This window comes from Tamandua tetradactyla, chromosome 5 (genome assembly GCF_023851605.1).
Source record: "Tamandua tetradactyla isolate mTamTet1 chromosome 5, mTamTet1.pri, whole genome shotgun sequence".
Taxonomy (NCBI): Eukaryota; Metazoa; Chordata; class Mammalia; order Pilosa; family Myrmecophagidae; genus Tamandua; species Tamandua tetradactyla.
In genome coordinates, this window is record NC_135331.1 from 11,352,551 (window position 1) to 11,366,137 (window position 13,587).

At 38.4% G+C, this 13,587-nt stretch overlaps 1 long non-coding RNA gene across 1 annotated transcript in view; it reads right to left on the reverse strand.

The window, feature by feature from the left end:
* LOC143683612 (uncharacterized) overlaps positions 1–13,587 on the reverse strand; it is a 46,046-nt gene that overhangs the window by 31,397 nt on the left and 1,062 nt on the right. The gene's annotated exons all lie outside the window — the stretch shown is intronic.

A 13,587-nucleotide genomic window follows, 5' to 3' on the forward strand; every position in this document is an offset into this window, starting at 1 on the left:
TCTATATTCAGCTTTTTGAGGAACCACCAAACTGCCTTCCACAGTGGTTGCACCATTTGACATTCCCACCAACAGTGGATAAGTGCGCCTCTTTCTCCGCATCCTCTCCAGCACTTGTCATTTTCTGTTTTGTTGATAATGGCCATTCTGTGGGTGTGAGATGATATCTCATTGTGGTTTTGATTTGCATTTCTCTAATGGCCAGGGACATTGAGCATCTCTTCATGTGCCTCTTGGCCATCCGTATTTTCTCTTCTGGTAGGTGTCTGTTCAAGTCTTTTTCCCATTTTGTAATTGGGTTGGCTGTCTTTTTGTTGTTGAGTTGAACAATCTCTTTATATATTCTGGATACTAGACCCTTATCTGATATGTCATTTCCAAATATTATCTCCCATTGTGTAGGCTGTCTTTCTACTTTCTTGATGAAGTGCTTTGATGCACAAAAGTGTTTAATTTTGAGGAGCTCCCATTTATTTCTTTCTTTCTTCAGTGCTCTTGCTTAGGTTTAAGGTCCATAAAACCACCTCCAGTTGTAAGATTCATAAGATATCTCTCTACATTTTCCTTTAACTGTTTTATGGTCTAATACCTAATGTTTAGATCTTTGATCCATTTTGAGTTAACTTTTGTATAGGGTGTGAGAGATGGGTCTTCTTTCATTCTTTTACATATGGATATCCAGTTCTCTAGGCACCATTTATTGAAGAGACTGTTCTGTCCCAGGTGAGCTGGCTTGACTGCCTTATCAAATATCAAATGTCCATAGATGAGAGGGTCTATATCTGAGCACTCTATTCGATTCCATTGGTCGATATATCTATCTTTATGCCAATACCATGCTGTTTTGACCACTGTGGCTTCATAATATGCCTTAAAGTCCGGCATCGTGAGACCTTCAGCTTCGTTTTTTTCCCTCAAGATGTTTTTAGCAATTCGGGGCAACCTGCTCTTCCAGATAAATTTGCTTATTGGTTTTTCTAATTCTGAAAAATAAGTTGTTGGGATTTTGATTGGTATTGCATTGAATCTGTAGATCAGTTTAGGTAGGATTGACATCTTAATTATATTTAGTCTTCCAATCCATGAACACGGTATGCCCTTCCATCTATTTAGGTCTTCTGTGATTTCTTTTAACAGTTTTTTGTAGTTTTCTTTATATAGGTTTTTTGTCTCTTTGGTTAAATTTATTCCTAGGTATTTTATTCTTTTAGTTGCGATTGTAAATGGGATTCGTTTCTTGATTTCCCCCTCAGCTTGTTCATTACTAGTGTATAGAAAAGCTACAGATTTTTGAATGTTGATCTTGTAGCCTGCTACTTTGCTGTACTCATTTATTAGCTCTAGTAGTTTTGTTGTGGATTTTTCCGGGTTTTCGAAGTATAGTATCATATCGTCTGCAAACAGTGATAGTTTTACTTCTTCCTTTCCAATTTTGATGCCTTGTATTTCTTTTTCTTGTCTAATTGCTTTGGCTACAACTTCCAACACAATGTTGAATAATAGTGGTGATAGTGGACATCCTTGTCTTGTTCCTGATCTTAGGGGGAAAGTTTTCAGTTTTTCCCCATTGAGGACGATATTAGCTGTGGGTTTTTCATATATTCCCTTTATCATTTTAAGGAACTTCCCTTGTATTCCTATCTTTTGAAGTGTTTTCAACAGGAAAGGATGTTGAATCTTGTCAAATGCCTTCTCTGCATCAATTGAGATGATCATGTGATTTTTCTGCTTTGGTTTGTCGATGTGGTGTATTACATTAATTGATTTTCTTATGTTGAACCATCCTTGCATACCTGGGATTAATCCTACTTGGTCATGATGTATAATTCTTTTAATGTGTTGTTGGATACGATTTGCTAGAATTTTATTGAGGATTTTTGCATCTATATTCATTAGAGAGATTGGTGTGTAGTTTTCTTTTTTTGTAATATCTTTGCCTGGTTTTGGTATGAGGGTGATGTTGGCTTCATAGAATCAATTAGATAGTTTTCCCTCCACTTTGATTATTTTGAAGAGTTTGAGGAGAGTTGGTACTAATTCTTTCTGGAATGTTTGATAGAATTCACATGTGAAGCCGTCTGGTCCTGGACTTTTCTTTTTAGGGAGCTTTTGAATGACTAATTCAATCTCTTTACTTGTGATTGGTTTGTTGATGTCATCTATTTCTTCTTGTGTCAAAGTTGGTTGTTCATGTCTTTCCAGGAACCCGTCCATTTCCTCTAAATTGTTGTATTTATTAGCGTAAAGTTGTTCATAGTATCCTGTTATTACCTCCTTTATTTCTGTGAGGTCAGTAGTTATGTCTCTTCTTCCATTTCTGATCTTATTTATTTGCATCCTCTCTCTTCTTCTTTTTGTCAATCTTGCTAAGGGCCCATCAATCTTATTGATTTTCTCATAGAACCAACTTCTGGTCTTACTGATTTTCTCTATTGTTTTCACGTTTTCAATTTCATTTATTTCTGCTCTAATCTTTGTTATTTCTTTCCTTTTTCTTGCTTTGGGATTAGTTTGCTGTTCTTTCTCCAGTTCTTCCAAGTGGACAGTTAATTCCTGCATTTTTGCCTTTTCTTCTTTTCTGATAAAGGCATTTAGGGCAATAAATTTCCGTCTTACCACTGCCTTTGCTGCGTCCCATAAGTTTTGATATGTTGTGTTTTCATTTTCTTTCACCTTGAGATGTTTACTGATTTCTCTTATAATTTCTTCCTTGACCCACTGGTTGTTTAAGAGTGTGTTGTTGAGCCTCCACATATTTGTGAATTTTCTGGCACTCTGCCTATTATTGATTTCCAACTTCCTTACTTTATGATCTCAGAAAGTGTTTTGTATGATTTCAATCTTTTTAAATTTGTTGAGACTTGCTTTGTGACCCAGCATATGGTCTGTTTTTGAGAATGATCCATGAGCACTTGAGAAAAAGGTGTATTCTGCTCTTGTGGGGTGTAATGTCCTATAAATGTCTGTTAAGTCTAGCTCATTTATTGTAATATTCAAATTCTCTGTTTCTTTATTGATCCTCTGTCTAGACGTTCTGTCCATTGATGAGAGTGGGGAATTGAAGTCTCCAACTATTAGGGTAGATGTGTCTATTTCCCTTTTCAGTGTTTGCAGTGTATGCCTCACGTATTTTGGGCCATTCTGGTTTGGCGCATAAATATTTATAATTGTTATGTCTTCTTGTTGAATTGTTCCTTTTGTTAGTACATAGTATCCTTCTTTGTCTCTTTTAGCTGTTTTACATTTGAAGTCTAATTTGTTGGATATTAGTATAGCTACTCCTGCTGTTTTCTGGTTGTTATTTGCATGAAATATCTTTTCCCAACCTTTCACTTTCAACCCATGTTTATCTTTGGGTCTAAGATGTGTTCCCTGTAGACAGCATATAGAAGGATCCTGTTTTTCAATCCATTTTGCCAGTCTATGTCTTTTGATTGGGGAGTTCGTTCCATTAACATTTAGTGTTATTACTGTTTGGGTAGTACTTTCCTCTACCATTTTGTCTTTTGTATTTTATATGTCATATCTAATTTTCCTTCTTTCTACACTCTTCTCCACACCTCTCTCTTTTATCTTTTCGTATCTGTCTCTAGTGCTCCGTTTAGTATTTCTTGCAGAGCTGGTCTCTTGGTCACAAATTCTCTCAGTGATTTTTGTCTGAAAATGTTTTAATTTCTCCCTCATTTTTGAAGGACAATTTTGCTGGGTATAGAATTCTTGGTCAGGAGTTTTTCTCTTTTAGTAATTTAAATATATCCTCCCACTGTCTTCTCGCCTCCATGATTTCTGCGGAGAAATCTACACATAGTCTTATTGGGTTTCCCTTGTATGTGATGTATTGCTTTTCTCTTGCTGCTTTCAAGATCCTCTCTTTCTCTTTGACCTCTGACATTCTGACTAGTAAGTGTCTTCGATAACATCTATTTGGATCTATTCTCTTTGGGCTGTGTTGCACTTCTTGGATCTGTAATTTTAGGTCTTTCATAAGAGCTGGAAATTTTTCAGTGATAATTTCTTCCATTAGTTTTTCTCCTCCTTTTCCCTTCTCTTCTCCTTCCGGGACACCCACAACACGTATATTTGTGTGCTTCATATTATCATTCAATTTCCTGAGTCCCTGCTCATATTTTTCCATCCTTTTCCCTATAGTTTCTGTTTCTTTTGGATTTCAGATGTTCCATCCTCCAGTTCACTAATCCTAACCTCTGTCTCTTGAAATCTACCATTGTAGCTTTCCATTGTTTTTTTCATCTCTTCTACAGTATCTTTCATTCCCATAAGTTCTGTGATTTGTTTTTTTCAGACTTTCCATTTCTTCTTTTTGTTCATTCCTTGCCTTCTTCATATCCTCCCTCAATTCATTGATTTGGTTTTTGATGAGGTTTTCCATGTCTGTTTGTATATTCTGAATTAATTGTTTCAGCTCCTGTATCTCATTTGAACTATTGGTTTGTTCCTTTAACTGGGCCATATCTTCAATTTTCCTGGTGTGATCTGTTATTTTTTGCTGGCGTCTAGACATTTAATTACCTTAATTAATTTATTCTGGAGATTGCTTTCACTTATCTTACCTAGGGTTTTCTTGCTAGATGAGTTTGTGGTCTATCTGTTCTTTGACCTTCAGTTCAGCTTTACTGGACCTCTAGCTTAAGTTTTGTTTAACAGAGGGTAATTTTTTAGTTCTTGTTTTCTTGTTTCTTGCCCTGCTTGTAAGGTGCCTTTTCCCTCCTCACCCTTAGGAGGGTCTACATAGGTATTACAGACTCCAGCCGGTTTTCCCGGACTAAACTGGCCTCCTGTCAGGGGGAAGGAGTCACCTGCATCAGTTTTCCCTGAGGGTGAGACCCAGCAGGTTGAAAGACTTTCCTGTGAAGTCTCTGGGCTCTGTTTTTCTTATCCTGCCCAGTATGTGGTGCTTGTCTGCCTGCGGGTCCCACCAGCAAAAGATGTTGTGGCTCCTTTAACTTTGGAAGACTCTCCCTGTTGGGGGTGTGGTGGAGACAGAGGAGAGGTTGTAAGCTGGTTTTAATGGCTTCAAATTGCCAAGTCCTGGGGTCTGAATTCCTTGAGAGACGGATTCCACCTAAGTTGGGCTTCACCCCTCCCCTGGGGAAGGCACAGGTGGGAGACAGCCCTGAAAGCAGTCTGTTTCTGCCTATGCCTGGGGCAGTTGCAGCCTGAGTAGTCCCACCACCGAATCCAAGAGGCAGCCAAGTCTCCGTAGAAACAGCCACAAAAACCTCCGTTTAGTCCCCTTTCCTCTTTTTCGGTTAGCCCAATAAGCGACCTCTGCCTTGACCAGTTTCGCCTGAGCTGGGGGCCTATTTTTAGTAGTCAGAATTTGTTTATTAATGCCACAATTGGTGTTTGGTTGGACTTAGTCCCTGCTACTGTTAGAGCGTCTTTCCTTTCCCTCCAGGAAGCCGCCTGTGGGGGGAGGGGTGCTAGGCGCCGGCGCGACAGCTTGGGGAACTCACGGTTCCGGAGACTCGCTGCTGGTTCAGCTGGTCCAGACTGGGGTACGCTGTGTGTCTGGTTACTATCGTGGCTCCGGGAGCTGTTCTGTACTGTTTCTGGTTGTTTAGTATTTGTTCTGGAGGACGAACTAAAACATGCACATTGCTAAGCCGCTATCTTGGCCCCTTCCTCCTGGAATGATATCTTAATGTTTTGTTTGTTTGTTGTTAATTTTTTTTAATGAATAAATTTAAAAAAAGGAAAAAAAAAAAAGGAAAGCAAACAAGAGTGTTGCAGGATTTGCATGAAGAGAGCCATTGCGAGGTTGGGATAGAAAGACAGAGAAAGGACACATTGGAGTAAAAATAACTTCAGAGGTAAAGCCATGGAGGCTGAGGTCTGGAGTCAAGAAGCCTCAGGCCAGAAGAGCAGGCCCACTCAAGCAAGTGGAGAGGGTGAGTTTGCCCCAAAGGCAAAGAATGGGCCTTCCACCTCATTGCAGTGGAAGAGTCATGCCACCTCAGGCCTTGGAGAGGGCAAAGCACATTCCTTAGGGTTTGGGGAGAGCCTGGCTGCTACCACATGGAGGGGTTGAGCATGCTGGGAGATGGCAGAGTCTGGGTGTAGCCCCAATGTTTGGAGAGGGTGGAGCTGCATAAAAGGTGGTCTCCCCAAAGTCCCCCAAGGTTTTACTTCAGAGAGAGGCAAGCCACTACATAGGCCCTTGGAAAGGGTGGGACTGCCACTTTCTAAAGCCCCAAATATAAATGATTCCCAGACTTTGAAATCTAATGGACTTTGCCCTGTGGGTTTTCAAACCTGTATGGGTCTGGTGACCCCTGTGTTCCTTCCTCCCTATGGAAATGCGTATATGTATCCCATGAATGTTCCTCCTTTGTATGCTGGCAGCAAATAACTTGTTTTGAGTTTTTATAAGTTCAGAGCCAGAGGAGAATTTTGCCTGAGAACAAACCATGCCTGTAACTAATTTTGATAGGAGTTTGTACTGTTTCTAACTTTGTATTTCACTTGTATCACTACTGAAATGGTTTAAGCATTTCTGATATTGCTATGAAATTAATGTATTTTGTATATGGGAAAAACATGTCTTTTTTAGGGTCCAGAGGGTAGAATGTGCTGGTCTGAAAGGATGCATGTACTCTAGAAAAGCCATGTTTTAATCAAAACCCCATTTCGTAAAGGCAGAATAATCTCTATTCAAAACTGTAAACTTGAATCTGTAATTAGATCATCTCCCTGGAAATGTGATTTGATCAAGAGTGGTTGTTAAGCTGGATTAGGTAGAGGCATGTCTCCACCCATTTGGGTGGGTCTTGATTAGTTTCTGAAGTCCGATAAAACAGGAAACATTTTGGAGAATGAAGGAGATTCTGAGAGAGCAGAATGATGTAGCCATGAGAAGCAGAGAGCCCACCAGCCAGTGATCTTTGGAGATGAAGAAGGAAAATGCCTCCCGGGGAGCTTCATGAAACAGGAAGCCAGGATAGAAAGCTAGCAGATGACGCTGTGTTTGCCACGTGCCTTTCCAGATGAGAGAGAAACCCTCAACTTCATCGGTCTTCTTGAACCAAGGTATCTTTTCCTGGATGCCTTTGATGGGACATTTCTATAGACTTGCTTTAACTGGAATATTTTCTCGGCCTTAGAACTGTAAACTAGCAACTTATTAAATTCCCCATTTAAAAAGCCATTCCATTCCTGGTACATTGCATTTGGCAGATAGCAAACTAGAACACCGTTTACAAAGAAATGAAAAATTACTTTCTTTCTTTAACGTGATTCATTGTATTTAACATTTATATGTTTCATTTAACAGATAAATATTTTTGGCATCCCCAAACTAAAATGCAATATAAATGTGCCATTATAACGTTGTTGGATTTATTCAAAGCCAAGCCAAGCCACAATGAGATACCATCACACACCTACTAGAATGGCTAAAATAAAAAATGAAAACAAAACCAGCCATAACCCAGTGCTTGGGAGTATGTGGAGCAATTAAAACTCTCATTCATTTCTGGCAGGAATTCAAAAATGGTACAACTGCTTTGAAAAAAAGTTTGGCAGCATCTTATAAAGTTAAACATAAATGTACTGTAAAGCCTGGAAATCTCATTCTTAGGTGTATACCCAAAAGAAATGAAAATAAATGTTCACATAAAACCTGTACATGAATGTTTGTAGTGGCTTTACTTGTAATTGCCAAAAACTGGAACCCCAGATGTCCTTCAACTGGTAAACAGATGAACAAATTGTGGTATATTCACATATGGAATACTTCTCAGCAATAAAAAGGAATGACCCTCAAAGGCATATGCTAGCTAAGTTAAAGAAGTCATGCTCAAAAGGCTACATGTGGTATAAGTTCACAGATGTGACCGTGTGGAAAAGGCAAAACTGTAGGGACAGATAGATAAGTGTTTCCAGGGGCTGGGAGAGTGGGAGAAGTTGACTATAAAGAGGCATGAGAGAACTATTTTGGGGTGATGAAACTGTCCTCTATCTTGATGGTGGTCATGGTTCCATACTACACAAGACCACTGTTACACATAAAATTGTATGCTCTTTGGGTGAATTTACTGAATATTAATTATCCCTCAATAAACCTGACTAAAAGGAAATATGGAGCAAACATGACAAAATATCTGTATCTCTGGATAATCTTGGTGCAACGTGTGGGAGATGGTCCGAGCAAAGCCTGTTGCTGCCTTTCCCCATGACCTAGAAACAAACCCCATACTCAGGACTGCCTTACTTAGCCTGGCTCTTAGTATGGGGTAATAAATGTGTACTGACTCCAAGTGCCTTGCCAGAAACCCATCCCATAGTATTTAGTGGCCTGTGGGCACATTCTTTTTCCTTTTTGCCATCAACATATGAAAACATTCCTTGGGGACAGCCTGGCTGAAGTAGGTAAGTTTTATGACACTTGGCCTACCCCAGCTATATCTGTATCCAGTGGGGAGGGAACAGGATCCTTCCACCATGGCATAAGTGGGGTGTGTGCACAGACCATATCCCTGCATCAGCTGAGGATCAAGACCTTGGCTGTGGATCGAGACGTCCTGAAGATGGAGGACCGATGCCCATTGGTGAAACTAACCTTGCTTTGTCTCCTCCCTATGTGAGTTAATGGTGTTCGACCTAGTGCCCAGAGGAGTCATGCTCTCACTGGCATCCTCATACCAGCAAAGCATAGAGTGGGTTGGGATCCTAGGACTGCTGTTCCAGTGGCAGACCAGGGGGTAATAAGTATGTCCTCCCCACTGCAACCTCCTGACACAGTGTACAGTGGTGTTATTTTCTACATTTTTCATTGTGTTTGAATTGTTTCAATCTATAAACAATAAGAACAAAAGTAATTTTTAAATAGCCAACTAATTCATTTGTATACCAGTATGGTCCAGTAGTAGGATGCAAGTTGAAAGTAGGATGGGAAACAAGGAATTCATATTTCAATCCTTTCACTGTATGGCTGTGACCATTTCTAATACTTCATTTTGTGAAAACGTCAAACATCTATATTTGAAGCCTTTCAAGAACGTGGAGTCTGCTCAAATAGGCCTTTAGCCCCCTGGGTATTTCGGAAAACATCTGAAGAGTAAGGCATGAATAGTACCAGGTGGGTGAGGAGGTGTGTGGTGTGGGAGGGGAGGAGCAATCGTGTATTAATTTCTTCTGGGCAGATCTAGAAATCATTTTCTGCACTGGTCACTTCAACCAAGTGGTTGAGTTAACCCTTTGTCTGGCACAGACTTGATCTCCCTGTAGCTTCTAGAAGCCCTTTGTAAAGTTGATGATTTTGTCTCCTTATTTGTAAAATATTTGGCTCTGGTAAATAAAGATAGATGGATTTACTTATTAACAGGAACAAAATGTTCACCCAATTGTAAGCAGGTTAGAATCTGTGACTTCAGTAATAAAGACAATAAGAACAACAATATTACTGGACAAAGTCAGAGGATTCTTTTGCCCCACACACTCAATAACTAATTCCAGAGACACTGGGGGTTTCAAAGAGAGAAAGAGTTTTTTACTAGGTGCATCGTAGGAAAGCAGATGGCCTATTGGCCCAAAATCTCCCCAGACTGCAGTAATTCTGATAGTTTTGTTAGATAAAAAGATAGGCAGGGTTTAGGATAATCAGCACAGTAGTCTGGATGATGTAATTAGAGGTGATCTAATTATTGAGCATGTGCAGATTGATTACATGCTTAGAGAACATATACAGAATGGTGGAATGAGGTGTATATAGGTGACTTGGAGGTTAAAATCTAAGCTACTGTGCATGTCAGGCAGGCCCACTTCGTTAGAGCCAGTCATGTTCCAAGATAACTAGACTTGGGGTGGGTTAATTCTGGGCTAACACAAGGCCCTTCATTAATAAATATTAGGGGCTGTCTTTAGTGATTACAAGACTCTGAAGTTGAAAAACTGGATAACTGGGTACAAATGAAGATTAGTCACAAGGTTTTTACAATCACAAGGGCAGAAGACAAGGGCTATAAATCATTATCACAGATCCAGACAGTTTAACTGGATTACAGTTTAGGTATTTTAGCTATTTCCCTCTGTCTACATCAATAAACCAGAAAGCATAAACAAATATCTACATAACGATTCAATAATCAAAATTGTCCCTTGAATACTGATTTCTAGGTTACAACTACAAAAATAATAACTCACCTTAAACCACACCAAACAGCATGAAAGAATGGCTGACACTGCCTTGTGATGCCAGTGTTAGCTTTCTTTTCCCCTGGCTACTCCGGTGTGTCCGTTTTTTTCAGGATCCTCATATACAGCTGCCTCAAAACACCGAATTCCAAAAGTCTGAACTGCCTTGACTCTTCCCAAATTGGCAGAAATATAAGGAATTGAGAATGCCAATAAACCTAGAGAAACAGATGGGACTTTGCATTTTTTTAAATTAGAGTAGTTGTAAGTGTACTGAAACAATATGCAGAAAGCACAGAGTTCCCTTATATCTGCCTCACATACAGTTTTCCCTAATCTTAACATTGTGCATAAATGCAATAGATGAAACAATATTACTATAATTATACTATTAACTATAACCAATAGTTTAATTAAAGTTTAACTCTGAGTTGTACAGTTTTATGTCTTCTTTTTGATAACTTATATTCAACCTAAAATTTCCTTTTTTTGTTCACTTTTGAATATATAATTCAGCAGTGTTAACTACATTCACAAAGTTGTGCCTCCACCCCCATCATTCATTGCCAAAACTTTTCCAACACCCCAAACAGAAACCCCGTACCAATTAAACACTAACTTCCCATTCCCCACCAGGCTCCTGGTAGCCTGTCTTCTAGTTTCTGACTTTATGAATTTGCATATTGTTTTCATATAAATGAGGTCAGACAGTATCTGTCCCTTTATGTCTGACTTATTTCACTCAACTTGATGTTTTCAAGGTTCATCCATGGTGTAGTATGTATCAGAACTTCATTTTTTACAGCAAAGTAATATTCCATTTTATGTATATACCACATTGCATTGTGTTTATCCATTCATGTATAGACGGACACTTGATGTTGCTTCCACCTCTTGGCAATTATGAAAAATGTCACTATGAACACCGATGTGCAAATATCTGCTCAAGTCCTTTCCCTCAATTCTTTGGGGTATATACCTAGAGGTGGGATTACTGGGTCAGAGTAATGCTATACGGAACTCTCTAAGGAATTGCCAAATTGTTTTCTACAGCAGCTACGCTATTTTACATTGCCACCAACAATGTACAAGGGTTCTTACTTCTCCGCATCTTCTCCAATACTTGTTATTTTCTGTTTTTTTAAGTAGTAGCCATTCCAGTGGGTGTGAAATGGTACTTGTGATTTTGATTTACATTTCCCTGATGGTTGATGACAATGAGCATCTCTTCATTTGCTTTTTGGTCATTTATATATCTTCTTTGGAGAAATGTCTGTTCAAGTCTTTTGTACATTAAACACAGTTGTCTTTTTGTTGTTGAGTTGTACGAGTTCTTTATATATTCTATATAAAGAATATATAGAATATTCAATACTTTCTCCCATTCTGTAGGTCATCATTTTACTTTCCTGATAAAATACTTTGATGTGCAAATGTTTTTAACTTCGATTAGGTTCCATTCATCTATTTTTTATTTTGTTGCCCATGTTTTTGGTGTAAAGTCAGATGGACATTTTTAATCACAAACATTTATATACAATCCAAATGCTGTGCAGCTGGATAAAATATGGGAAAATAACTTAGCCTCTCCTGTTATTTTCACATCATAATGATAAAGCCTGGGTAAAAGGAAGGGAGAAGGGGGCATTGTGAGAAAGATGAAAAAACCCAGATTCAAGAGGGTGTAACCTGACAGAAATGGATAATCCGTGAAATGAAAAGTTCGTTCCAATTTCCCTAAGGTTTACAAAATGTATCTGAGTTAACTTAACCTTCATTTTGACTTTGTAAGATGTCATAGATTGTTTTTAGGTCATCTACTGAGTGTTTGAGATTGGACAGAAAGAGGTGATGAGATTAGTTACCAAATCATGCAGCAGGTCTCAGTTGGAATCATGGAATATTTTACTTGAAGAGAATCTCAAAGGTCATATAATCATAAAGACAAAAATGTTAAAGTCATAGGGCACTTTATCAAATTCAATCAAACAGCCTAAAATTTCAAAACAGAAAATAGGACTAAGTGATTCACAGATATTAGAAATAAAAAGAAAATAGAGGTCTAGAAGAAAAGACTTCTTTCCCTTTTAAAAAAAAAAAATTAAAAAGTCCTGGACTTAGAAGTTATGTGATGAGAAGTTTCAAACTGTGTTGAAAAATACCGTTTTTTTTTTTTTTTTAAAGGAAGCATTTCATCAGTTATTAAAAACGGTCTAGAATTTCAGTCGGATGCTGGTCTAGTTTGCAGGTTGCCAGAATGTGATACCAGAAACGAAATCACTTTTAAAAAGGGGAATTTAATACGTTGCAAGTTTACAGTCCTAAAGCTGTGAAAATGTCCAAATTAAGGTACCAACAAGAGTTACCTTCATTCAAGAAAGGCCGATGAAGTTCGGGGTTTCTCTCTCAGTTGGAAGGGCACATGGTGACATCTGCTAGCTTTCTCTCCCAGCTTCTTGCTTCATGAGACCCCCCCAGGGGGTGTTTTCCTTTTTCATCTCCAAAGGTCTCTGGTTATGCAGACTCAGTCAGTTCTGGTGACTCCATTGATTCTGGTGGCTCTAAAGATTCTTCCAAAATGGTTTCCTCTTAAAGGGCTCTGGTAAGCAAACCCCACCCTGAATGAGTGGAAACGCATCTCCATGGAAACTATCTAATCAAAAGTTACCACCCACACTTGGGTGGGCCACATCTCCATGGAAACAATAATAAAAAAGATATCATTCAGCAATACTGAATGAGGATTAAAGGACATGGCTTTTCTAGGGTACACAACAGATTCAAAATGGCACAGATACTAAGGCAATAGTTGGCAGAAAAAAATTGGAAATATTTGTATTATAGATTTGAATGATCCAATGATATTTTATGTTTTTTTAAATTATATTTTTATTCACTTTCTCTGGAATGCCACAGGAAGGCCCTAACAATGTCACTTTGATAATTTAGCTTTGCTATATAAATTAAATATACCAGTATATATACTATTTCGGCATTCTTCTGAATGGGTAAACTGTGTTTCTTGAATAAATATCAGGATGTGTATAAGTATTTTCACATCTACATCTGAAATACAAGGAGAGTGTCAAAGGTATACCCACCATTCACAGGTTCAGGTACTTCTTTATAAATAATCCAGTTTACAACAGAAGGGCATCCTAATGTAATTGAAAAGTTAGGATTGAGAAATGATTATGATTACCAAATCATTATATAGATATTTCTTTTTACTTTCTAGTATATTAGAATAGACAGAGGAAATACCTGAAATTACTAATCCAGGTGTCTTATCTCTGATAATATTGTATAATGACAGTCTTTATCTTGTGATTATAAAATCCTTGTGACTGACTCTCACAACTGTGAGAGCTGTATCCCATTTTTCAACTTCAGAGTCTTATGATCACTAAAGACAGCCCCTAGTGTTTATGA